Source organism: Phyllobates terribilis, unplaced genomic scaffold, assembly GCF_046119375.1.
Source record: "Phyllobates terribilis strain yellow unplaced genomic scaffold, ASM4611937v1 Scaffold_170__1_contigs__length_4071412, whole genome shotgun sequence".
Lineage (NCBI taxonomy): Eukaryota > Metazoa > Chordata > Amphibia > Anura > Dendrobatidae > Phyllobates > Phyllobates terribilis.
The window spans coordinates 925407-950675 of record NW_027362930.1 but is presented as its reverse complement, the minus strand read 5'-3'; the positions used below and the strand labels follow the sequence as shown (position 1 = coordinate 950675).

Genomic DNA, 25269 nt, shown 5'->3' with positions numbered 1-25269 from the left:
TACAATGCCTTTTCTGAAACGTTGTCTCCCTCTGCTGGAACACTGACTTCTTTCATTTAATGCCTGCAGACTATAAAAGAGAACCCAACCCAAAAAGTTTGGTTGATTAGTCTGTGGCATTCTGTTAAACTGTTGCTTATGGCGGTCTCTGTGAGCTTCTCAGCGACATTCAGCCAGCCAGGTATCCTGCCTGCAGTAGATGGAATGTGGCAATGGAACGCTGGCTGCGCGTGTCATAATAGGCTCTGAGCCTTTATATACCTGTGCACAGCAGCAGCCACCTTCAGTCTGCTGCTGGACAGCCAGCAGCAGCAGCAGCAGGAGAGGTATGTAATCAGGAGCCCTCCTGCTAAGGGTAGACAGCTGCTCGTTCCACCCCACCCCCCGCCTTAATTGGTTCTCCTCCCTTCCAACGGTGTTGAGGCGGGTGGGAACAGCAGGGGGTGAAGGTGCTGTGTTTAAAGAGGTGGAGTTATGCAGATCTAAAACGCGTGGATTGCAGCAGCAGCAAGCCGAAAAGTGCAGGCATGTAAGGGATCTAGAGGTTGACAACATGTCTTCTTAACGGGAGTCCAGGAGCTCATCTCCACAAATGGACTTTTCAGGATCCTTGGGTGGCTCCGTAGTTTGAAACCAATTCTGGTTATCGCTTCTCGGCCTTTTGGCTAAGATCAAGTGTAGTATCTTTTGAAAAGGCAGTTTTGTCCTTGGGCTGCCCTAGTAAATTGATGCATATTACACACTGGTTTGGTGCACTTGTTAGTACGCCAGGTGGCTCATAGAGTTATCTGATGGAAAACATGGCCCTCCAGGATCGAAGTCACTAGGCTGGGTAAGTGTGAGGGCTTTGGAGCAATGTGCCCCAGGAGTAGGCGCCCTGGTGGGAGTCCAAGCTTACTGGGACTGGGAACCCCAGAAAGACTTGGCTTCGTTGCACGCCGCACCTTTGCCAATCATACTTTCTGAGCAACCCCCCCTATTCCTGGCCTCCGGGCTAGGAAGGGGAATTTTTATAAACCCGGTCGGAGGTCCGGTCAGCTTTGGGCTGAGAAACCAACACAGGCTCCAGCTCCACTAGGGTGGCAGCCTAGATGGAAGCTGGGAGCACGAAAACGGCTCTTCTCCGGCTTCGGCTAGGGAGAGCATCGGAGATCCCTGACCCTCGCTGTGGCCTTCTGGCTCGGAGGGATGGGGATGGTTTATTGGGGACCCTCTCCTCCGGGAAGGGTCCACATGAATCCTCGCCTCGTGCGCTGTTTTGGTGTGACTTCGGTCACATTTTTCAGTGCCTTGGATGCAGCTTCAATCAAAAAATCTTTCGAAAAGGCGGTTTTGGATGTTGGCCGCCCTAGTAGATTGATACATTATGCACACTGGGGTTTAGGCGCTTGTTAGTACGCCAGGTGGCTAATATAGTCATCTGGTGGAAAGCATGGCCCCCCAGGATCGACGCCATTGGGCCGGGGAAGATCGAAAGCCCGAAGTGTGAAGTGCCCCAGGAGTGGTGACCCTGGGGTGCCTTAACTCACTGGGATTGGGAACCCCACTTGAGTTTATGGCACATTTGCACTAGCACTTCAATATTTCTTTCTTCACACACACCCTTATTCCGGGCCTTCTGGCCTTAGGATGGGGAATTTTTCAATTCCCGGTCGAAGGTCCGGGCAGTATTATACTGTGAAACCTTCACTATTTATTTAATTTTTTTTTGTCACTGTGTGTCCACTTTTTCACGTGTGTCCACGTCCTTACTAGGATTTTGTCGGGATGCGGTTCCCTTACGGGTTCCTCTCTTGGCAGGTCTAGGGGGGGAGTGTGTGGCCATCAGGTTCCGCTCCCCCCTGAACCCCCCTGGCTCTCCTCTTTCGGGAGGAGAGCGTTGTTGGCTCCCCTCTTCCGGGAGGGGAGCACAGTCTTTGGCTCCCAGTGCCTTGCTCGGGTGAGAACTCGGGCAGGTATTGAGGGTAAGATTGGGTCGCCTCTGGCTCCGGCTGGAGGTGGCTATTTGTCCCTGTGCCTCGCTGTGGCCTTCTGGCTCGGAGGGACGGGGAATGGTTTGGGGGACCCTTCTCCTTTTGGAGAGGGTTTCAAGAAGACCAGCATCCTAGTGCACTTTTTTTTGTGGCACTTGTCACTTTTTTAAGCGCACTCGGGTTTTGTACACGAATTCGGGCTTTCGAAAAAAAAAAAAAAAAAATCTGTTCTTATCAGTTTAATATCTGATACGTCCCATATCTGGGGACCATATAATAAATGGATTTTTAGAACAGGGAGATGGAAAAAGAGCTTGCTCTGTCCACTCCACGCATTGACCTGGTATTGCAGTATCTCCAGGACCGGTGCACCCCTTCTTTAATGCAGTTTCTAAAATCAGAAAGAATTGAATTCAATGTTTTTTGTTCATTTTGCTTGTTTGTCGGATTTTGGGATGGAATCTTTGGCTTTGCTTTTCTTCTCCTCACTGGATTTTTCATGTTCAAAGTTGCAGAAGCCAGATTACAAGCTCATTTTGGTTCAACTTCAGCAACTGTGCATTGCATTGCCATGTAATGTGATGCAATGCTATCTTTCTAGCTCTCCCTTTTTACTTCCTTTTGGATAAACAGACATATTAGGCAAGCATTTTGGAGCTTTCACCTAAATAACTACAGGTGGTGAGATAAGCTGCACAATATAATTGACCTTTCAGTATATTGTTGCACACACACCATCTATTTAGCAAATGCCCTTGTTATCAACAGCAGCCTTTTAAACTCACCTGAGCTAACAGGTATGTGCGCTGGTTACTCTGCTGCGCTTAAAATTTCTTTTTTGGTTTGCTACAATGCCTTTTCTGAAACGTTGTCTCCCTCTGCTGGAACACTGACTTCTTTCATTTAATGCCTGCAGACTATAAAAGAGAACCCAACCCAAAAAGTTTGGTTGATTAGTCTGTGGCATTCTGTTAAACTGTTGCTTATGGCGGTCTCTGTGAGCTTCTCAGCGACATTCAGCCAGCCAGGTATCCTGCCTGCAGTAGATGGAATGTGGCAATGGAACGCTGGCTGCGCGTGTCATAATAGGCTCTGAGCCTTTATATACCTGTGCACAGCAGCAGCCACCTTCAGTCTGCTGCTGGACAGCCAGCAGCAGCAGCAGCAGGAGAGGTATGTAATCAGGAGCCCTCCTGCTAAGGGTAGACAGCTGCTCGTTCCACCCCACCCCCCGCCTTAATTGGTTCTCCTCCCTTCCAACGGTGTTGAGGCGGGTGGGAACAGCAGGGGGTGAAGGTGCTGTGTTTAAAGAGGTGGAGTTATGCAGATCTAAAATGCGTGGATTGCAGCAGCAGCAAGCCGAAAAGTGCAGGCATGTAAGGGATCTAGAGGTTGACAACATGTCTTCTTAACGGGAGTCCAGGAGCTCATCTCCACAAATGGACTTTTCAGGATCCTTGGGTGGCTCCGTAGTTTGAAACCAATTCTGGTTATCGCTTCTCGGCCTTTTGGCTAAGATCAAGTGTAGTATCTGTTCTTATCAGTTTAATATCTGATACGTCCCCTATCTGGGGACCATATATTAAATGGATTTTTAGAACAGGGAGATGGAAAAAGAGCTTGCTCTGTCCACTCCACGCATTGACCTGGTATTGCAGTATCTCCAGGACCGGTGCACCCCTTCTTTAATGCAGTTTCTAAAATCAGAAAGAATTGAATTCAATGTTTTTTGTTCATTTTGCTTGTTTGTCGGATTTTGGGATGGACTCTTTGGCTTTGCTTTTCTTCTCCTCATTGGACTTTTCATGTTCAAAGTTGCAGAAGCCAGATTACAAGCTCATTTTGGTTCAACTTCAGCAACTGTGCATTGCATTGCCATGTAATGTGATGCAATGCTATCTTTCTAGCTCTCCCTTTTTACTTCCTTTTGGATAAACAGACATATTAGGCAAGCATTTTGGAGCTTTCACCTAAATAACTACAGGTGGTGAGATAAGCTGCACAATATAATTGACCTTTCAGTATATTGTTGCACACACACCATCTATTTAGCAAATGCCCTTGTTATCAACAGCAGCCTTTTAAACTCACCTGAGCTAACAGGTATGTGCGCTGGTTACTCTGCTGCGCTTAAAATTTCTTTTTTGGTTTGCTACAATGCCTTTTCTGAAACGTTGTCTCCCTCTGCTGGAACACTGACTTCTTTCATTTAATGCCTGCAGACTATAAAAGAGAACCCAACCCAAAAAGTTTGGTTGATTAGTCTGTGGCATTCTGTTAAACTGTTGCTTATGGCGGTCTCTGTGAGCTTCTCAGCGACATTCAGCCAGCCAGGTATCCTGCCTGCAGTAGATGGAATGTGGCAATGGAACGCTGGCTGCGCGTGTCATAATAGGCTCTGAGCCTTTATATACCTGTGCACAGCAGCAGCCACCTTCAGTCTGCTGCTGGACAGCCAGCAGCAGCAGCAGCAGGAGAGGTATGTAATCAGGAGCCCTCCTGCTAAGGGTAGACAGCTGCTCGTTCCACCCCACCCCCCGCCTTAATTGGTTCTCCTCCCTTCCAACGGTGTTGAGGCGGGTGGGAACAGCAGGGGGTGAAGGTGCTGTGTTTAAAGAGGTGGAGTTATGCAGATCTAAAACGCGTGGATTGCAGCAGCAGCAAGCCGAAAAGTGCAGGCATGTAAGGGATCTAGAGGTTGACAACATGTCTTCTTAACGGGAGTCCAGGAGCTCATCTCCACAAATGGACTTTTCAGGATCCTTGGGTGGCTCCGTAGTTTGAAACCAATTCTGGTTATCGCTTCTCGGCCTTTTGGCTAAGATCAAGTGTAGTATCTGTTCTTATCAGTTTAATATCTGATACGTCCCCTATCTGGGGACCATATATTAAATGGATTTTTAGAACAGGGAGATGGAAAAAGAGCTTGCTCTGTCCACTCCACGCATTGACCTGGTATTGCAGTATCTCCAGGACCGGTGCACCCCTTCTTTAATGCAGTTTCTAAAATCAGAAAGAATTGAATTCAATGTTTTTTGTTCATTTTGCTTGTTTGTCAGATTTTGGGATGGACTCTTTGGCTTTGCTTTTCTTCTCCTCATTGGATTTTTCATGTTCAAAGTTGCAGAAGCCAGATTACAAGCTCATTTTGGTTCAACTTCAGCAACTGTGCATTGCATTGCCATGTAATGTGATGCAATGCTATCTTTCTAGCTCTCCCTTTTTACTTCCTTTTGGATAAACAGACATATTAGGCAAGCATTTTGGAGCTTTCACCTAAATAACTACAGGTGGTGAGATAAGCTGCACAATATAATTGACCTTTCAGTATATTGTTGCACACACACCATCTATTTAGCAAATGCCCTTGTTATCAACAGCAGCCTTTTAAACTCACCTGAGCTAACAGGTATGTGCGCTGGTTACTCTGCTGCACTTAAAATTTCTTTTTTGGTTTGCTACAATGCCTTTTCTGAAACATTGTCTCCCTCTGCTGGAACACTGACTTCTTTCATTTAATGCCTGCAGACTATAAAAGAGAACCCAACCCAAAAAGTTTGGTTGATTAGTCTGTGGCATTCTGTTAAACTGTTGCTTATGGCGGTCTCTGTGAGCTTCTCAGCGACATTCAGCCAGCCAGGTATCCTGCCTGCAGTAGATGGAATGTGGCAATGGAACGCTGGCTGCGCGTGTCATAATAGGCTCTGAGCCTTTATATACCTGTGCACAGCAGCAGCCACCTTCAGTCTGCTGCTGGACAGCCAGCAGCAGCAGCAGCAGGAGAGGTATGTAATCAGGAGCCCTCCTGCTAAGGGTAGACAGCTGCTCGTTCCACCCCACCCCCCGCCTTAATTGGTTCTCCTCCCTTCCAACGGTGTTGAGGCGGGTGGGAACAGCAGGGGGTGAAGGTGCTGTGTTTAAAGAGGTGGAGTTATGCAGATCTAAAACGCGTGGATTGCAGCAGCAGCAAGCCGAAAAGTGCAGGCATGTAAGGGATCTAGAGGTTGACAACATGTCTTCTTAACGGGAGTCCAGGAGCTCATCTCCACAAATGGACTTTTCAGGATCCTTGGGTGGCTCCGTAGTTTGAAACCAATTCTGGTTATCGCTTCTCGGCCTTTTGGCTAAGATCAAGTGTAGTATCTGTTCTTATCAGTTTAATATCTGATACGTCCCCTATCTGGGGACCATATATTAAATGGATTTTTAGAACAGGGAGATGGAAAAAGAGCTTGCTCTGTCCACTCCACGCATTGACCTGGTATTGCAGTATCTCCAGGACCGGTGCACCCCTTCTTTAATGCAGTTTCTAAAATCAGAAAGAATTGAATTCAATGTTTTTTGTTCATTTTGCTTGTTTGTCGGATTTTGGGATGGACTCTTTGGCTTTGCTTTTCTTCTCCTCATTGGATTTTTCATGTTCAAAGTTGCAGAAGCCAGATTACAAGCTCATTTTGGTTCAACTTCAGCAACTGTGCATTGCATTGCCATGTAATGTGATGCAATGCTATCTTTCTAGCTCTCCCTTTTTACTTCCTTTTGGATAAACAGACATATTAGGCAAGCATTTTGGAGCTTTCACCTAAATAACTACAGGTGGTGAGATAAGCTGCACAATATAATTGACCTTTCAGTATATTGTTGCACACACACCATCTATTTAGCAAATGCCCTTGTTATCAACAGCAGCCTTTTAAACTCACCTGAGCTAACAGGTATGTGCGCTGGTTACTCTGCTGCGCTTAAAATTTCTTTTTTGGTTTGCTACAATGCCTTTTCTGAAACGTTGTCTCCCTCTGCTGGAACACTGACTTCTTTCATTTAATGCCTGCAGACTATAAAAGAGAACCCAACCCAAAAAGTTTGGTTGATTAGTCTGTGGCATTCTGTTAAACTGTTGCTTATGGCGGTCTCTGTGAGCTTCTCAGCGACATTCAGCCAGCCAGGTATCCTGCCTGCAGTAGATGGAATGTGGCAATGGAACGCTGGCTGCGCGTGTCATAATAGGCTCTGAGCCTTTATATACCTGTGCACAGCAGCAGCCACCTTCAGTCTGCTGCTGGACAGCCAGCAGCAGCAGCAGCAGGAGAGGTATGTAATCAGGAGCCCTCCTGCTAAGGGTAGACAGCTGCTCGTTCCACCCCACCCCCCGCCTTAATTGGTTCTCCTCCCTTCCAACGGTGTTGAGGCGGGTGGGAACAGCAGGGGGTGAAGGTGCTGTGTTTAAAGAGGTGGAGTTATGCAGATCTAAAACGCGTGGATTGCAGCAGCAGCAAGCCGAAAAGTGCAGGCATGTAAGGGATCTAGAGGTTGACAACATGTCTTCTTAACGGGAGTCCAGGAGCTCATCTCCACAAATGGACTTTTCAGGATCCTTGGGTGGCTCCGTAGTTTGAAACCAATTCTGGTTATCGCTTCTCGGCCTTTTGGCTAAGATCAAGTGTAGTATCTGTTCTTATCAGTTTAATATCTGATACGTCCCCTATCTGGGGACCATATATTAAATGGATTTTTAGAACAGGGAGATGGAAAAAGAGCTTGCTCTGTCCACTCCACGCATTGACCTGGTATTGCAGTATCTCCAGGACCGGTGCACCCCTTCTTTAATGCAGTTTCTAAAATCAGAAAGAATTGAATTCAATGTTTTTTGTTCATTTTGCTTGTTTGTCGGATTTTGGGATGGACTCTTTGGCTTTGCTTTTCTTCTCCTCATTGGATTTTTCATGTTCAAAGTTGCAGAAGCCAGATTACAAGCTCATTTTGGTTCAACTTCAGCAACTGTGCATTGCATTGCCATGTAATGTGATGCAATGCTATCTTTCTAGCTCTCCCTTTTTACTTCCTTTTGGATAAACAGACATATTAGGCAAGCATTTTGGAGCTTTCACCTAAATAACTACAGGTGGTGAGATAAGCTGCACAATATAATTGACCTTTCAGTATATTGTTGCACACACACCATCTATTTAGCAAATGCCCTTGTTATCAACAGCAGCCTTTTAAACTCACCTGAGCTAACAGGTATGTGCGCTGGTTACTCTGCTGCGCTTAAAATTTCTTTTTTGGTTTGCTACAATGCCTTTTCTGAAACGTTGTCTCCCTCTGCTGGAACACTGACTTCTTTCATTTAATGCCTGCAGACTATAAAAGAGAACCCAACCCAAAAAGTTTGGTTGATTAGTCTGTGGCATTCTGTTAAACTGTTGCTTATGGCGGTCTCTGTGAGCTTCTCAGCGACATTCAGCCAGCCAGGTATCCTGCCTGCAGTAGATGGAATGTGGCAATGGAACGCTGGCTGCGCGTGTCATAATAGGCTCTGAGCCTTTATATACCTGTGCACAGCAGCAGCCACCTTCAGTCTGCTGCTGGACAGCCAGCAGCAGCAGCAGCAGGAGAGGTATGTAATCAGGAGCCCTCCTGCTAAGGGTAGACAGCTGCTCGTTCCACCCCACCCCCCGCCTTAATTGGTTCTCCTCCCTTCCAACGGTGTTGAGGCGGGTGGGAACAGCAGGGGGTGAAGGTGCTGTGTTTAAAGAGGTGGAGTTATGCAGATCTAAAATGCGTGGATTGCAGCAGCAGCAAGCCGAAAAGTGCAGGCATGTAAGGGATCTAGAGGTTGACAACATGTCTTCTTAACGGGAGTCCAGGAGCTCATCTCCACAAATGGACTTTTCAGGATCCTTGGGTGGCTCCGTAGTTTGAAACCAATTCTGGTTATCGCTTCTCGGCCTTTTGGCTAAGATCAAGTGTAGTATCTGTTCTTATCAGTTTAATATCTGATACGTCCCCTATCTGGGGACCATATATTAAATGGATTTTTAGAACAGGGAGATGGAAAAAGAGCTTGCTCTGTCCACTCCACGCATTGACCTGGTATTGCAGTATCTCCAGGACCGGTGCACCCCTTCTTTAATGCAGTTTCTAAAATCAGAAAGAATTGAATTCAATGTTTTTTGTTCATTTTGCTTGTTTGTCGGATTTTGGGATGGACTCTTTGGCTTTGCTTTTCTTCTCCTCATTGGACTTTTCATGTTCAAAGTTGCAGAAGCCAGATTACAAGCTCATTTTGGTTCAACTTCAGCAACTGTGCATTGCATTGCCATGTAATGTGATGCAATGCTATCTTTCTAGCTCTCCCTTTTTACTTCCTTTTGGATAAACAGACATATTAGGCAAGCATTTTGGAGCTTTCACCTAAATAACTACAGGTGGTGAGATAAGCTGCACAATATAATTGACCTTTCAGTATATTGTTGCACACACACCATCTATTTAGCAAATGCCCTTGTTATCAACAGCAGCCTTTTAAACTCACCTGAGCTAACAGGTATGTGCGCTGGTTACTCTGCTGCGCTTAAAATTTCTTTTTTGGTTTGCTACAATGCCTTTTCTGAAACGTTGTCTCCCTCTGCTGGAACACTGACTTCTTTCATTTAATGCCTGCAGACTATAAAAGAGAACCCAACCCAAAAAGTTTGGTTGATTAGTCTGTGGCATTCTGTTAAACTGTTGCTTATGGCGGTCTCTGTGAGCTTCTCAGCGACATTCAGCCAGCCAGGTATCCTGCCTGCAGTAGATGGAATGTGGCAATGGAACGCTGGCTGCGCATGTCATAATAGGCTCTGAGCCTTTATATACCTGTGCACAGCAGCAGCCACCTTCAGTCTGCTGCTGGACAGCCAGCAGCAGCAGCAGCAGGAGAGGTATGTAATCAGGAGCCCTCCTGCTAAGGGTAGACAGCTGCTCGTTCCACCCCACCCCCCGCCTTAATTGGTTCTCCTCCCTTCCAACGGTGTTGAGGCGGGTGGGAACAGCAGGGGGTGAAGGTGCTGTGTTTAAAGAGGTGGAGTTATGCAGATCTAAAACGCGTGGATTGCAGCAGCAGCAAGCCGAAAAGTGCAGGCATGTAAGGGATCTAGAGGTTGACAACATGTCTTCTTAACGGGAGTCCAGGAGCTCATCTCCACAAATGGACTTTTCAGGATCCTTGGGTGGCTCCGTAGTTTGAAACCAATTCTGGTTATCGCTTCTCGGCCTTTTGGCTAAGATCAAGTGTAGTATCTGTTCTTATCAGTTTAATATCTGATACGTCCCCTATCTGGGGACCATATATTAAATGGATTTTTAGAACAGGGAGATGGAAAAAGAGCTTGCTCTGTCCACTCCACGCATTGACCTGGTATTGCAGTATCTCCAGGACCGGTGCACCCCTTCTTTAATGCAGTTTCTAAAATCAGAAAGAATTGAATTCAATGTTTTTTGTTCATTTTGCTTGTTTGTCAGATTTTGGGATGGACTCTTTGGCTTTGCTTTTCTTCTCCTCATTGGATTTTTCATGTTCAAAGTTGCAGAAGCCAGATTACAAGCTCATTTTGGTTCAACTTCAGCAACTGTGCATTGCATTGCCATGTAATGTGATGCAATGCTATCTTTCTAGCTCTCCCTTTTTACTTCCTTTTGGATAAACAGACATATTAGGCAAGCATTTTGGAGCTTTCACCTAAATAACTACAGGTGGTGAGATAAGCTGCACAATATAATTGACCTTTCAGTATATTGTTGCACACACACCATCTATTTAGCAAATGCCCTTGTTATCAACAGCAGCCTTTTAAACTCACCTGAGCTAACAGGTATGTGCGCTGGTTACTCTGCTGCGCTTAAAATTTCTTTTTTGGTTTGCTACAATGCCTTTTCTGAAACATTGTCTCCCTCTGCTGGAACACTGACTTCTTTCATTTAATGCCTGCAGACTATAAAAGAGAACCCAACCCAAAAAGTTTGGTTGATTAGTCTGTGGCATTCTGTTAAACTGTTGCTTATGGCGGTCTCTGTGAGCTTCTCAGCGACATTCAGCCAGCCAGGTATCCTGCCTGCAGTAGATGGAATGTGGCAATGGAACGCTGGCTGCGCGTGTCATAATAGGCTCTGAGCCTTTATATACCTGTGCACAGCAGCAGCCACCTTCAGTCTGCTGCTGGACAGCCAGCAGCAGCAGCAGCAGGAGAGGTATGTAATCAGGAGCCCTCCTGCTAAGGGTAGACAGCTGCTCGTTCCACCCCACCCCCCGCCTTAATTGGTTCTCCTCCCTTCCAACGGTGTTGAGGCGGGTGGGAACAGCAGGGGGTGAAGGTGCTGTGTTTAAAGAGGTGGAGTTATGCAGATCTAAAACGCGTGGATTGCAGCAGCAGCAAGCCGAAAAGTGCAGGCATGTAAGGGATCTAGAGGTTGACAACATGTCTTCTTAACGGGAGTCCAGGAGCTCATCTCCACAAATGGACTTTTCAGGATCCTTGGGTGGCTCCGTAGTTTGAAACCAATTCTGGTTATCGCTTCTCGGCCTTTTGGCTAAGATCAAGTGTAGTATCTGTTCTTATCAGTTTAATATCTGATACGTCCCCTATCTGGGGACCATATATTAAATGGATTTTTAGAACAGGGAGATGGAAAAAGAGCTTGCTCTGTCCACTCCACGCATTGACCTGGTATTGCAGTATCTCCAGGACCGGTGCACCCCTTCTTTAATGCAGTTTCTAAAATCAGAAAGAATTGAATTCAATGTTTTTTGTTCATTTTGCTTGTTTGTCGGATTTTGGGATGGACTCTTTGGCTTTGCTTTTCTTCTCCTCATTGGATTTTTCATGTTCAAAGTTGCAGAAGCCAGATTACAAGCTCATTTTGGTTCAACTTCAGCAACTGTGCATTGCATTGCCATGTAATGTGATGCAATGCTATCTTTCTAGCTCTCCCTTTTTACTTCCTTTTGGATAAACAGACATATTAGGCAAGCATTTTGGAGCTTTCACCTAAATAACTACAGGTGGTGAGATAAGCTGCACAATATAATTGACCTTTCAGTATATTGTTGCACACACACCATCTATTTAGCAAATGCCCTTGTTATCAACAGCAGCCTTTTAAACTCACCTGAGCTAACAGGTATGTGCGCTGGTTACTCTGCTGCGCTTAAAATTTCTTTTTTGGTTTGCTACAATGCCTTTTCTGAAACGTTGTCTCCCTCTGCTGGAACACTGACTTCTTTCATTTAATGCCTGCAGACTATAAAAGAGAACCCAACCCAAAAAGTTTGGTTGATTAGTCTGTGGCATTCTGTTAAACTGTTGCTTATGGCGGTCTCTGTGAGCTTCTCAGCGACATTCAGCCAGCCAGGTATCCTGCCTGCAGTAGATGGAATGTGGCAATGGAACGCTGGCTGCGCGTGTCATAATAGGCTCTGAGCCTTTATATACCTGTGCACAGCAGCAGCCACCTTCAGTCTGCTGCTGGACAGCCAGCAGCAGCAGCAGCAGGAGAGGTATGTAATCAGGAGCCCTCCTGCTAAGGGTAGACAGCTGCTCGTTCCACCCCACCCCCCGCCTTAATTGGTTCTCCTCCCTTCCAACGGTGTTGAGGCGGGTGGGAACAGCAGGGGGTGAAGGTGCTGTGTTTAAAGAGGTGGAGTTATGCAGATCTAAAATGCGTGGATTGCAGCAGCAGCAAGCCGAAAAGTGCAGGCATGTAAGGGATCTAGAGGTTGACAACATGTCTTCTTAACGGGAGTCCAGGAGCTCATCTCCACAAATGGACTTTTCAGGATCCTTGGGTGGCTCCGTAGTTTGAAACCAATTCTGGTTATCGCTTCTCGGCCTTTTGGCTAAGATCAAGTGTAGTATCTGTTCTTATCAGTTTAATATCTGATACGTCCCCTATCTGGGGACCATATATTAAATGGATTTTTAGAACAGGGAGATGGAAAAAGAGCTTGCTCTGTCCACTCCACGCATTGACCTGGTATTGCAGTATCTCCAGGACCGGTGCACCCCTTCTTTAATGCAGTTTCTAAAATCAGAAAGAATTGAATTCAATGTTTTTTGTTCATTTTGCTTGTTTGTCGGATTTTGGGATGGACTCTTTGGCTTTGCTTTTCTTCTCCTCATTGGACTTTTCATGTTCAAAGTTGCAGAAGCCAGATTACAAGCTCATTTTGGTTCAACTTCAGCAACTGTGCATTGCATTGCCATGTAATGTGATGCAATGCTATCTTTCTAGCTCTCCCTTTTTACTTCCTTTTGGATAAACAGACATATTAGGCAAGCATTTTGGAGCTTTCACCTAAATAACTACAGGTGGTGAGATAAGCTGCACAATATAATTGACCTTTCAGTATATTGTTGCACACACACCATCTATTTAGCAAATGCCCTTGTTATCAACAGCAGCCTTTTAAACTCACCTGAGCTAACAGGTATGTGCGCTGGTTACTCTGCTGCGCTTAAAATTTCTTTTTTGGTTTGCTACAATGCCTTTTCTGAAACGTTGTCTCCCTCTGCTGGAACACTGACTTCTTTCATTTAATGCCTGCAGACTATAAAAGAGAACCCAACCCAAAAAGTTTGGTTGATTAGTCTGTGGCATTCTGTTAAACTGTTGCTTATGGCGGTCTCTGTGAGCTTCTCAGCGACATTCAGCCAGCCAGGTATCCTGCCTGCAGTAGATGGAATGTGGCAATGGAACGCTGGCTGCGCGTGTCATAATAGGCTCTGAGCCTTTATATACCTGTGCACAGCAGCAGCCACCTTCAGTCTGCTGCTGGACAGCCAGCAGCAGCAGCAGCAGCAGGAGAGGTATGTAATCAGGAGCCCTCCTGCTAAGGGTAGACAGCTGCTCGTTCCACCCCACCCCCCGCCTTAATTGGTTCTCCTCCCTTCCAACGGTGTTGAGGCGGGTGGGAACAGCAGGGGGTGAAGGTGCTGTGTTTAAAGAGGTGGAGTTATGCAGATCTAAAACGCGTGGATTGCAGCAGCAGCAAGCCGAAAAGTGCAGGCATGTAAGGGATCTAGAGGTTGACAACATGTCTTCTTAACGGGAGTCCAGGAGCTCATCTCCACAAATGGACTTTTCAGGATCCTTGGGTGGCTCCGTAGTTTGAAACCAATTCTGGTTATCGCTTCTCGGCCTTTTGGCTAAGATCAAGTGTAGTATCTGTTCTTATCAGTTTAATATCTGATACGTCCCCTATCTGGGGACCATATATTAAATGGATTTTTAGAACAGGGAGATGGAAAAAGAGCTTGCTCTGTCCACTCCACGCATTGACCTGGTATTGCAGTATCTCCAGGACCGGTGCACCCCTTCTTTAATGCAGTTTCTAAAATCAGAAAGAATTGAATTCAATGTTTTTTGTTCATTTTGCTTGTTTGTCGGATTTTGGGATGGACTCTTTGGCTTTGCTTTTCTTCTCCTCATTGGATTTTTCATGTTCAAAGTTGCAGAAGCCAGATTACAAGCTCATTTTGGTTCAACTTCAGCAACTGTGCATTGCATTGCCATGTAATGTGATGCAATGCTATCTTTCTAGCTCTCCCTTTTTACTTCCTTTTGGATAAACAGACATATTAGGCAAGCATTTTGGAGCTTTCACCTAAATAACTACAGGTGGTGAGATAAGCTGCACAATATAATTGACCTTTCAGTATATTGTTGCACACACACCATCTATTTAGCAAATGCCCTTGTTATCAACAGCAGCCTTTTAAACTCACCTGAGCTAACAGGTATGTGCGCTGGTTACTCTGCTGCGCTTAAAATTTCTTTTTTGGTTTGCTACAATGCCTTTTCTGAAACATTGTCTCCCTCTGCTGGAACACTGACTTCTTTCATTTAATGCCTGCAGACTATAAAAGAGAACCCAACCCAAAAAGTTTGGTTGATTAGTCTGTGGCATTCTGTTAAACTGTTGCTTATGGCGGTCTCTGTGAGCTTCTCAGCGACATTCAGCCAGCCAGGTATCCTGCCTGCAGTAGATGGAATGTGGCAATGGAACGCTGGCTGCGCGTGTCATAATAGGCTCTGAGCCTTTATATACCTGTGCACAGCAGCAGCCACCTTCAGTCTGCTGCTGGACAGCCAGCAGCAGCAGCAGCAGCAGGAGAGGTATGTAATCAGGAGCCCTCCTGCTAAGGGTAGACAGCTGCTCGTTCCACCCCACCCCCCGCCTTAATTGGTTCTCCTCCCTTCCAACGGTGTTGAGGCGGGTGGGAACAGCAGGGGGTGAAGGTGCTGTGTTTAAAGAGGTGGAGTTATGCAGATCTAAAACGCGTGGATTGCAGCAGCAGCAAGCCGAAAAGTGCAGGCATGTAAGGGATCTAGAGGTTGACAACATGTCTTCTTAACGGGAGTCCAGGAGCTCATCTCCACAAATGGACTTTTCAGGATCCTTGGGTGGCTCCGTAGTTTGAAACCAATTCTGGTTATCGCTTCTCGGCCTTTTGGCTAAGATCAAGTGTAGTATCTGTTCTTATCAGTTTAATATCTGATACGTCCCCTATCTGGGGACCATATATTAAATGGATTTTTAGAACAGGGAGATGGAAAAAGAGCTTGCTCTGTCCACTCCACGCATTGACCTGGTATTGCAGTATCTCCAGGACCGGTGCACCCCTTCTTTAATGCAGTTTCTAAAATCAGAAAGAATTGAATTCAATGTTTTTTGTTCATTTTGCTTGTTTGTCGGATTTTGGGATGGACTCTTTGGCTTTGCTTTTCTTCTCCTCATTGGATTTTTCATGTTCAAAGTTGCAGAAGCCAGATTACAAGCTCATTTTGGTTCAACTTCAGCAACTGTGCATTGCATTGCCATGTAATGTGATGCAATGCTATCTTTCTAGCTCTCCCTTTTTACTTCCTTTTGGATAAACAGACATATTAGGCAAGCATTTTGGAGCTTTCACCTAAATAACTACAGGTGGTGAGATAAGCTGCACAATATAATTGACCTTTCAGTATATTGTTGCACACACACCATCTATTTAGCAAATGCCCTTGTTATCAACAGCAGCCTTTTAAACTCACCTGAGCTAACAGGTATGTGCGCTGGTTACTCTGCTGCGCTTAAAATTTCTTTTTTGGTTTGCTACAATGCCTTTTCTGAAACGTTGTCTCCCTCTGCTGGAACACTGACTTCTTTCATTTAATGCCTGCAGACTATAAAAGAGAACCCAACCCAAAAAGTTTGGTTGATTAGTCTGTGGCATTCTGTTAAACTGTTGCTTATGGCGGTCTCTGTGAGCTTCTCAGCGACATTCAGCCAGCCAGGTATCCTGCCTGCAGTAGATGGAATGTGGCAATGGAACGCTGGCTGCGCGTGTCATAATAGGCTCTGAGCCTTTATATACCTGTGCACAGCAGCAGCCACCTTCAGTCTGCTGCTGGACAGCCAGCAGCAGCAGCAGCAGGAGAGGTATGTAATCAGGAGCCCTCCTGCTAAGGGTAGACAGCTGCTCGTTCCACCCCACCCCCCGCCTTAATTGGTTCTCCTCCCTTCCAACGGTGTTGAGGCGGGTGGGAACAGCAGGGGGTGAAGGTGCTGTGTTTAAAGAGGTGGAGTTATGCAGATCTAAAACGCGTGGATTGCAGCAGCAGCAAGCCGAAAAGTGCAGGCATGTAAGGGATCTAGAGGTTGACAACATGTCTTCTTAACGGGAGTCCAGGAGCTCATCTCCACAAATGGACTTTTCAGGATCCTTGGGTGGCTCCGTAGTTTGAAACCAATTCTGGTTATCGCTTCTCGGCCTTTTGGCTCAGATCTGTAATGGGTCTAGTCATTTGGCTGTCTGTGCGTTAACTCTTGGCCCCGTGGCATCGCCATTTTATGGCTTAAGCCACTTGCTGCTATAAGGAGTTGGCCAGTAGACACGACTAGCGATAATGGGACGCATTCGATACGCTGGGCCCGGTGAGGCTCGAGTGAAGTTTGGAATCCAGATTGATGTGGAAGAAGGCAAAGAAGGAATCTTTACCCTCAGCTTCGTGGTGAAGGAGATTTTGTTTGGACTCCTTGAAGTGAAGAAGGAAGAAATCTTGTGCCTCCAGCAATTCAAAAGCAAGTATAATCTTGTATTTACTTCTATGGCTGTTTGCAACAATTTCTATGATTGTTTGAAAAAGAATCTGGACAATCAATATTTGGATGGGCTGACTTTTGTCATCTTGTATTGCTCCAAAGAGGTACCTCTGACTGTTTTCATGTACAACCCACATGTGGACTTGGCTTTGATTTATGCCTTTCTAAATAGGCACTGCTATATTACCAAGGTGGCAGTAAAAGTCATGAATGAGGAGGAACTATGGACCGGTAAATATCGTTTCATGGTCAAGTTCCGGGAAAGTCCTGATGAACCAGGGGGTATACATTATCCTCCATCAAATTTTTCCATTGGGAGTGAGCGGGGTTACCTGTTCTTCCCCAATGCGCCCAGGTTTTGTCGTCATTGTAGGAGGTATGGCCATACTCAGGAAGCATGCGACATCAGACAGATTATTTGCAGGAAGTGCAATGAGGTGGGTCATTCTTCCAATAATTGCAAAAATGAAATAGTCTGTAACCTCTGCGGAGAGAAGGGGCATGCCTTCAGAGACTGTATATTCCATCCTGGTTCATATGCGGGGGCAGCGGGAAGGGGAAGGAGAAGAAATGAATCTCCTGCACCCACAGCTACAACTCCGACTGCTCCAACTCCGACTGCTCCGATATCTACTCTGGCTTTCCTGGATGAGGAGGAGGCTCGGGTTGCTTTTCCAGAACTGGTTCGTGTGAATGTAAGAGGAAATATGGAGCTGGCACCTGAGCCACCGGTGCAGAGGGCCGCGTCTGTGGCTTCAGATGTCAGTGAGTCTGAGACGATAACTGATGATCGTATAGGCATGGAAGTGGCCCCGGTGGAGGATCTGGAGGCTGAAATTCCAGACATGATGGTTACATTGCAGGGGGAAGAGGAGTCTGATCTGACCAGAACACCGCATGTGGCCTGGAGCGATGTCGTTTCTGACCTTGAGGAGGAGGGAGGTCAGGGGGACTTTGACCCCCAGCGGCGGGATTATAGTTCAGATGAAGATGGAGGCGCTTCAGTGAAGAAAAAGAAGAAAACTGAACCATCCTTTTCCCCTTTAAGTGACTGCAGTGTGAGTCCAGCGCGGGTGTACCCTACTGCATCCGATCCCCAAGATGTGTCTTTTTTGGGGGAAGGCACAAACTACGATATCTGCACGTCCAGCGTCCTACCCCCAGAAGGGTTAGGATGATGTACAGGTGGGCATGTTGTCGTGACCTGCCACATCAAATTAATAGATGGGTGCCCAAGTTGCTCTCAGCATCTTGTCGCTAAATGTTAGGCTGATTAAATCTGAGTCGAGAAGAGTGGCAATTTTGGACTACTTGAGCAACTTGGATGCGGACGTATACTGTGTCCAGGAGTGTGGGATCTCCGATCCCTTAAGTGAAAATGCATGGCCTTTAGGTCAAAGTGTGTGGTCTGGTTCTGTATGTAATAAAAATTGTGGGGTAGGTGTTTTGGTGAAGGGTTATAGTGTTAAGATAGAAAGTTACATGGTGGTGGAGGCGGGGAGGTGTGTAATATGTGAGTTAAATTGTAGGGGGTGGAGGGTTAGGGTGGTAAATATGTATGCACCAATAGATAAAGGGGAGAGGCTGGAAATTTTTGAGAAATTATGTTTTTTTTTATCTGGCAAAATGCCAATAATTTTTGTTGGAGATTTCAATTGTGTGACGGAGGGGGATAAGATGGATGTTACAGGTAAAAGACTCAAGAGTCTTGTGGCGGATTTTTCCTTACAGGATGCTGCGGAAGTTTTTTTAGGTAATCCACCTCCTGCGACCTATAAGGCCGACAGGGGAGGCATAGAGTCTAGAATAGACCGTATCTTCTTTTCTTCACAAAATGTTATTTGTAGGAATTTCCAGCAGGAAGATGTTCCCTTCTCTGACCATGTGTGTTTGAGGGCACGTCTAGAAGGTAAGATTTCCTTTGTATATGGTGGTGGCGTGTGGAAACATAATGTGCGTTTGCTGGAAGATAATAGGATCATGCGTGATTTTAGGCGAATGTATGTTAGGTGGAGGGATAAAAAAAGTGATTTCAGGAATGTGCTTGAGTGGTGGGACTGGATGAAGAGTGAGATTGGTTTTTTCTTTAGAAAAAGGGGCAGGAGGAAAGCAGCAATGAATAGAGCAAAATTTAATGATTTAAGCTCTAGACTGGAGTGGCTGAGGAAGTTAAGGATGATTGGAGTGGATGTGGATGTTTTGATGTGTCAAGTGAAAGAAGAGATTAAGAAATATATTGAGGGTAAAGGGAAAGAAATTATTTACCGTTCTAAGATTGAACATTTGGAGAAAAATGAGAAATGCACAAGGTTTTTTTTCAAAAAAGTTTTTGGGAAGAAAGTAGATATGGATGAGGTGGTGAATGGTGATGGGGTGTGTGTGAGTGGGAAGGATGTGATGCAGGAGGTGGTGTTGTTTTATAAGGAGTTGTATGGGGAAAAATGGGTTGATGATAGGATGTTGACTGATGCTTTGGGGTGTTTAGAAGGTTGTTTGGGTGAGGATGAACGTGAAATATTGGATGATGTAATTGTGTTGGATGAAGTTAAAAAAGTGGTGATGTCTGCGAGTAAGAATAAAACACCTGGGAAGGATGGACTGCCCGTGGAGTTATATGTTAAGGAATGGGACACGATGGGAAATGACTTATTGGAGGTGTGCCAGTATATGTTCACGGAGAATATGTTGAGTGAATCTATGAGAGATGGGGTGGTGGTTTTGGTTCATAAGAAAGGTGATAAAAAGGATTTGGGGAATTGGAGGCCAATCACCCTTTTGAATGCAGACTATAAGGTGTTTAGTAAATTGTTGGCTAGCCGGATGCGGGAAGTGATTGGCGGTGTGGTGGATGAAGATCAAGTGTGTGCAGTGCCTGGGAGAAGTATGACTGAAAATTTGGTGTTGTTGCGTGATGTGATTGGGGATTGTATGAGTCGTAAGCAGAAATGTTTGTTGTTTTCGGTTGATTTTGAAAAAGCTTTTGACCGTGTGTCACATAGCTTTATGTTTAAGGTTTTGTCTAAGATGGGTTATTCCAGGAATTTTGTAAACTGTGTTAGGAGTTTGTATTGTAATGTTTCAAGTGAATTTTTGGTGAATGGGTGGTTGAGTGAGAAAGTGAGAATTAAATCAGGAGTGCGTCAGGGGTGCCCTATGTCCCCTTTTTTGTTTATTAGTGTGATTGAAGTGTTGATGTGTATGGTTAGGAAGGATAAGGTTATGAGAGGTGTGATGATTCCTGGGAGTAATGGAAAGGATGTGAGAATTCTAGGTTACATGGATGATGTAGTGATTGTGAGTGGGAATATGGCTGCGATGAGTAGGGCAAGGTTGATATTAAGTTTGTTTTGTAGTGTCTCAGCTTTTAAGGTCAATTGGACTAAGAGTTCCTTTAAATGTTTTGGTGAGAGGAATGTACGGATGGATGGTGTGAGGTGTGAGGATGGTGCAATAAAGGTGCTTGGCATTAAGTTTAATGATGATTTGAAAGGAAATGAGAGTTGGGAAGATTGTGGGGTGAGAGTGGTGCGCAAGTTGAATTTTTGGCGAATGAGAGAATTAACTCTGACTGGGAAAGTTCTGATTATTAAGGCGGTTATTTTGCCTATTTTGTTGTTTGTTGCGAATGTATATCCTGCTGCTTTTAAGAAAATTAGGAAAACTGAGAAATTCATCTTTAATTTTCTTTGGGGAAGTCGCATGGAGAAATTAAAACGGGAATATGTCTATAAGTTATGTGTAAATGGTGGTTTGGATTTTCAAAATATTGATTTCTTTTTAGGGATTAGTTACGTGAAAATGGTGGTGGTGGTTCTAGGGAAAAGTAATAAGTGTGCTTATATGATGAAGTATTCGGCTGGATGGATGCTTTATGGCTTAAAGTGGGCCAAAAGGGATGCTAGAGTGCCTGTTGCTTTTAGGTGTCCTGTATGGTATGGTTGTGTTGAGAAATTTGTAAGGAAGTATGATTTGTTGTCCGTTAACATGAGTGATTTTAGGCAAAAGAAGAAAGTCATTAGGATGGTGCGTGAGCGTGAGGTGGTATGTAATATCAATGGGTTGAGAGGGGAGGAAGTAACCGAGATGTGGAGAAAATTAAGTATAGATGGTGTGACTAACAGACAGAGAGATATCGCTTGGATGATATTGCATGACATTTTGCCTGTTAGGGATGTGCAAAAGAAGAGGGATTTAGTTAAATCTGAGGTATGCCCGAGGGATGGATGTGGTTTGAGAGAGCATGTTAGACATATGGTATGGGATTGTGATTTTGCATATGATGTATGGAAGGGTATAGGGGGACTTTGTAAGGAATTGGTGGGTGTAAAGTATGTTAATTGGAAACTTGCTATGTTTGGGATGGGTGCATGTAGTAGAATTAAGGATAGGATTTTATGGTTGTTGGTAGTGTGTGTAATTGAAAGTTTGTGGGATGGGAGGAATTTGTTAGTTTTTAAAAGGAAGAAAATGTCAGTTAATGAATGTTTGAGATTGATTCTGTCACGTATGTATGTAATATACCTCTGGGATCAGGAACTTGGAAGTATTATAGATGCTGAAGGGATCTGGAAGTTTAAAAAGTGGAGGTTTTTGGTAAAGTTTAATTAGTAGTGTATAATGTACCTGATGATAAGGTTCGGTTTTAATTTTGTTTATATACCAAGTGTGATGAAAGGCTAAGTGTCAATGAAAGGCTTTTGTAAGTCGATTTGATTGAGCTTATGCTCCGGCCTATCTGATTTGGTAAAAAAAAAAAAAAAAAAAAAAAAAAAAATCTGTTCTTATCAGTTTAATATCTGATACGTCCCCTATCTGGGGACCATATATTAAATGGATTTTTAGAACAGGGAGATGGAAAAAGAGCTTGCTCTGTCCACTCCACACATTGACCTGGTATTGCAGTATCTCCAGGACCGGTGCACCCCTTCTTTAATGCAGTTTCTAAAATCAGAAAGAATTGAATTCAATGTTTTTTGTTCATTTTGCTTGTTTGTCGGATTTTGGGATGGACTCTTTGGCTTTGCTTTTCTTCTCCTCATTGGATTTTTCATGTTCAAAGTTGCAGAAGCCAGATTACAAGCTCATTTTGGTTCAACTTCAGCAACTGTGCATTGCATTGCCATGTAATGTGATGCAATGCTATCTTTCTAGCTCTCCCTTTTTACTTCCTTTTGGATAAACAGACATATTAGGCAAGCATTTTGGAGCTTTCACCTAAATAACTACAGGTGGTGAGATAAGCTGCACAATATAATTGACCTTTCAGTATATTGTTGCACACACACCATCTATTTAGCAAATGCCCTTGTTATCAACAGCAGCCTTTTAAACTCACCTGAGCTAACAGGTATGTGCGCTGGTTACTCTGCTGCGCTTAAAATTTCTTTTTTGGTTTGCTACAATGCCTTTTCTGAAACGTTGTCTCCCTCTGCTGGAACACTGACTTCTTTCATTTAATGCCTGCAGACTATAAAAGAGAACCCAACCCAAAAAGTTTGGTTGATTAGTCTGTGGCATTCTGTTAAACTGTTGCTTATGGCGGTCTTTGTGAGCTTCTCAGCGACATTCAGCCAGCCAGGTATCCTGCCTGCAGTAGATGGAATGTGGCAATGGAACGCTGGCTGCGCGTGTCATAATAGGCTCTGAGCCTTTATATACCTGTGCACAGCAGCAGCCACCTTCAGTCTGCTGCTGGACAGCCAGCAGCAGCAGCAGCAGGAGAGGTATGTAATCAGGAGCCCTCCTGCTAAGGGTAGACAGCTGCTCGTTCCACCCCACCCCCCGCCTTAATTGGTTCTCCTCCCTTCCAACGGTGTTGAGGCGGGTGGGAACAGCAGGGGGTGAAGGTGCTGTGTTTAAAGAGGTGGAGTTATGCAGATCTAAAACGCGTGGATTGCAGCAGCAGCAAGCCGAAAAGTGCAGGCATGTAAGGGATCTAGAGGTTGACAACATGTCTTCTTAACGGGAGTCCAGGAGCTCATCTCCACAAATGGACTTTTCAGGATCCTTGGGTGGCTCCGTAGTTTGAAACCAATTCTGGTTATCGCTTCTCGGCCTTTTGGCTAAGATCAAGTGTAGTATCTGTTCTTATCAGTTTAATATCTGATACGTCCCCTATCTGGGGACCATATATTAAATGGATTTTTAGAACAGGGAGATGGAAAAAGAGCTTGCTCTGTCCACTCCACGCATTGACCTGGTATTGCAGTATCTCCAGGACCGGTGCACCCCTTCTTTAATGCAGTTTCTAAAATCAGAAAGAATTGAATTCAATGTTTTTTGTTCATTTTGCTTGTTTGTCGGATTTTGGGATGGACTCTTTGGCTTTGCTTTTCTTCTCCTCATTGGATTTTTCATGTTCAAAGTTGCAGAAGCCAGATTACAAGCTCATTTTGGTTCAACTTCAGCAACTGTGCATTGCATTGCCATGTAATGTGATGCAATGCTATCTTTCTAGCTCTCCCTTTTTACTTCCTTTTGGATAAACAGACATATTAGGCAAGCATTTTGGAGCTTTCACCTAAATAACTACAGGTGGTGAGATAAGCTGCACAATATAATTGACCTTTCAGTATATTGTTGCACACACACCATCTATTTAGCAAATGCCCTTGTTATCAACAGCAGCCTTTTAAACTCACCTGAGCTAACAGGTATGTGCGCTGCTTACTCTGCTGCGCTTAAAATTTCTTTTTTGGTTTGCTACAATGCCTTTTCTGAAACGTTGTCTCCCTCTGCTGGAACACTGACTTCTTTCATTTAATGCCTGCAGACTATAAAAGAGAACCCAACCCAAAAAGTTTGGTTGATTAGTCTGTGGCATTCTGTTAAACTGTTGCTTATGGCGGTCTCTGTGAGCTTCTCAGCGACATTCAGCCAGCCAGGTATCCTGCCTGCAGTAGATGGAATGTGGCAATGGAACGCTGGCTGCGCGTGTCATAATAGGCTCTGAGCCTTTATATAACTGTGCACAGCAGCAGCCACCTTCAGTCTGCTGCTGGACAGCCAGCAGCAGCAGCAGCAGGAGAGGTATGTAATCAGGAGCCCTCCTGCTAAGGGTAGACAGCTGATCGTTCCACCCCACCCCCCGCCTTAATTGGTTCTCCTCCCTTCCAACGGTGTTGAGGCGGGTGGGAACAGCAGGGGGTGAAGGTGCTGTGTTTAAAGAGGTGGAGTTATGCAGATCTAAAACGCGTGGATTGCAGCAGCAGCAAGCCGAAAAGTGCAGGCATGTAAGGGATCTAGAGGTTGACAACATGTCTTCTTAACGGGAGTCCAGGAGCTCATCTCCACAAATGGACTTTTCAGGATCCTTGGGTGGCTCCGTAGTTTGAAACCAATTCTGGTTATCGCTTCTCGGCCTTTTGGCTAAGATCAAGTGTAGTATCTGTTCTTATCAGTTTAATATCTGATACGTCCCCTATCTGGGGACCATATATTAAATGGATTTTTAGAACAGGGAGATGGAAAAAGAGCTTGCTCTGTCCACTCCACGCATTGACCTGGTATTGCAGTATCTCCAGGACCGGTGCACCCCTTCTTTAATGCAGTTTCTAAAATCAGAAAGAATTGAATTCAATGTTTTTTGTTCATTTTGCTTGTTTGTCGGATTTTGGGATGGACTCTTTGGCTTTGCTTTTCTTCTCCTCATTGGATTTTTCATGTTCAAAGTTGCAGAAGCCAGATTACAAGCTCATTTTGGTTCAACTTCAGCAACTGTGCATTGCATTGCCATGCAATGTGATGCAATGCTATCTTTCTAGCTCTCCCTTTTTACTTCCTTTTGGATAAACAGACATATTAGGCAAGCATTTTGGAGCTTTCACCTAAATAACTACAGGTGGTGAGATAAGCTGCACAATATAATTGACCTTTCAGTATATTGTTGCACACACACCATCTATTTAGCAAATGCCCTTGTTATCAACAGCAGCCTTTTAAACTCACCTGAGCTAACAGGTATGTGCGCTGGTTACTCTGCTGCGCTTAAAATTTCTTTTTTGGTTTGCTACAATGCCTTTTCTGAAACGTTGTCTCCCTCTGCTGGAACACTGACTTCTTTCATTTAATGCCTGCAGACTATAAAAGAGAACCCAACCCAAAAAGTTTGGTTGATTAGTCTGTGGCATTCTGTTAAACTGTTGCTTATGGCGGTCTCTGTGAGCTTCTCAGCGACATTCAGCCAGCCAGGTATCCTGCCTGCAGTAGATGGAATGTGGCAATGGAACGCTGGCTGCGCGTGTCATAATAGGCTCTGAGCCTTTATATACCTGTGCACAGCAGCAGCCACCTTCAGTCTGCTGCTGGACAGCCAGCAGCAGCAGCAGCAGGAGAGGTATGTAATCAGGAGCCCTCCTGCTAAGGGTAGACAGCTGCTCGTTCCACCCCACCCCC

General features: G+C 45.0%; 14 non-coding genes and 1 pseudogene across 14 annotated transcripts; all 15 read left to right on the top strand.

Annotated features, from left to right (window-relative positions):
* The first annotated feature begins 645 nt into the window (after positions 1-645).
* On the top strand, positions 646-761 carry LOC141211836 (U2 spliceosomal RNA; annotated as a pseudogene).
* A 1406-nt stretch (positions 762-2167) lies between these two features.
* LOC141211805 (U2 spliceosomal RNA) lies at positions 2168-2350 on the top strand. The gene has a single exon (XR_012281718.1). It is a non-coding gene; the product is annotated as a U2 spliceosomal RNA (small nuclear RNA).
* Positions 2351-3465: 1115 nt separating this feature from the next.
* Positions 3466-3656, top strand: LOC141212088 (U2 spliceosomal RNA). Its single transcript, XR_012281906.1, has one exon. It is a non-coding gene; the product is annotated as a U2 spliceosomal RNA (small nuclear RNA).
* Positions 3657-4771: 1115 nt separating this feature from the next.
* LOC141212087 (U2 spliceosomal RNA) lies at positions 4772-4962 on the top strand. The gene has a single exon (XR_012281905.1). It is a non-coding gene; the product is annotated as a U2 spliceosomal RNA (small nuclear RNA).
* A 1115-nt stretch (positions 4963-6077) lies between these two features.
* Positions 6078-6268, top strand: LOC141212086 (U2 spliceosomal RNA). The gene has a single exon (XR_012281904.1). It is a non-coding gene; the product is annotated as a U2 spliceosomal RNA (small nuclear RNA).
* A 1115-nt stretch (positions 6269-7383) lies between these two features.
* On the top strand, positions 7384-7574 carry LOC141212084 (U2 spliceosomal RNA). The gene has a single exon (XR_012281902.1). It is a non-coding gene; the product is annotated as a U2 spliceosomal RNA (small nuclear RNA).
* Positions 7575-8689: 1115 nt separating this feature from the next.
* On the top strand, positions 8690-8880 carry LOC141212083 (U2 spliceosomal RNA). The gene has a single exon (XR_012281901.1). It is a non-coding gene; the product is annotated as a U2 spliceosomal RNA (small nuclear RNA).
* A 1115-nt stretch (positions 8881-9995) lies between these two features.
* LOC141212082 (U2 spliceosomal RNA) lies at positions 9996-10186 on the top strand. The gene has a single exon (XR_012281900.1). It is a non-coding gene; the product is annotated as a U2 spliceosomal RNA (small nuclear RNA).
* A 1115-nt stretch (positions 10187-11301) lies between these two features.
* Positions 11302-11492, top strand: LOC141212081 (U2 spliceosomal RNA). The gene has a single exon (XR_012281899.1). It is a non-coding gene; the product is annotated as a U2 spliceosomal RNA (small nuclear RNA).
* Positions 11493-12607: 1115 nt separating this feature from the next.
* Positions 12608-12798, top strand: LOC141212080 (U2 spliceosomal RNA). Its single transcript, XR_012281898.1, has one exon. It is a non-coding gene; the product is annotated as a U2 spliceosomal RNA (small nuclear RNA).
* A 1118-nt stretch (positions 12799-13916) lies between these two features.
* LOC141212079 (U2 spliceosomal RNA) lies at positions 13917-14107 on the top strand. The gene has a single exon (XR_012281897.1). It is a non-coding gene; the product is annotated as a U2 spliceosomal RNA (small nuclear RNA).
* A 1118-nt stretch (positions 14108-15225) lies between these two features.
* On the top strand, positions 15226-15416 carry LOC141212078 (U2 spliceosomal RNA). Its single transcript, XR_012281896.1, has one exon. It is a non-coding gene; the product is annotated as a U2 spliceosomal RNA (small nuclear RNA).
* Positions 15417-21608: 6192 nt separating this feature from the next.
* LOC141211792 (U2 spliceosomal RNA) lies at positions 21609-21802 on the top strand. The gene has a single exon (XR_012281709.1). It is a non-coding gene; the product is annotated as a U2 spliceosomal RNA (small nuclear RNA).
* A 1115-nt stretch (positions 21803-22917) lies between these two features.
* LOC141212077 (U2 spliceosomal RNA) lies at positions 22918-23108 on the top strand. Its single transcript, XR_012281895.1, has one exon. It is a non-coding gene; the product is annotated as a U2 spliceosomal RNA (small nuclear RNA).
* A 1115-nt stretch (positions 23109-24223) lies between these two features.
* On the top strand, positions 24224-24414 carry LOC141212076 (U2 spliceosomal RNA). The gene has a single exon (XR_012281894.1). It is a non-coding gene; the product is annotated as a U2 spliceosomal RNA (small nuclear RNA).
* Positions 24415-25269: the final 855 nt, after the last annotated feature.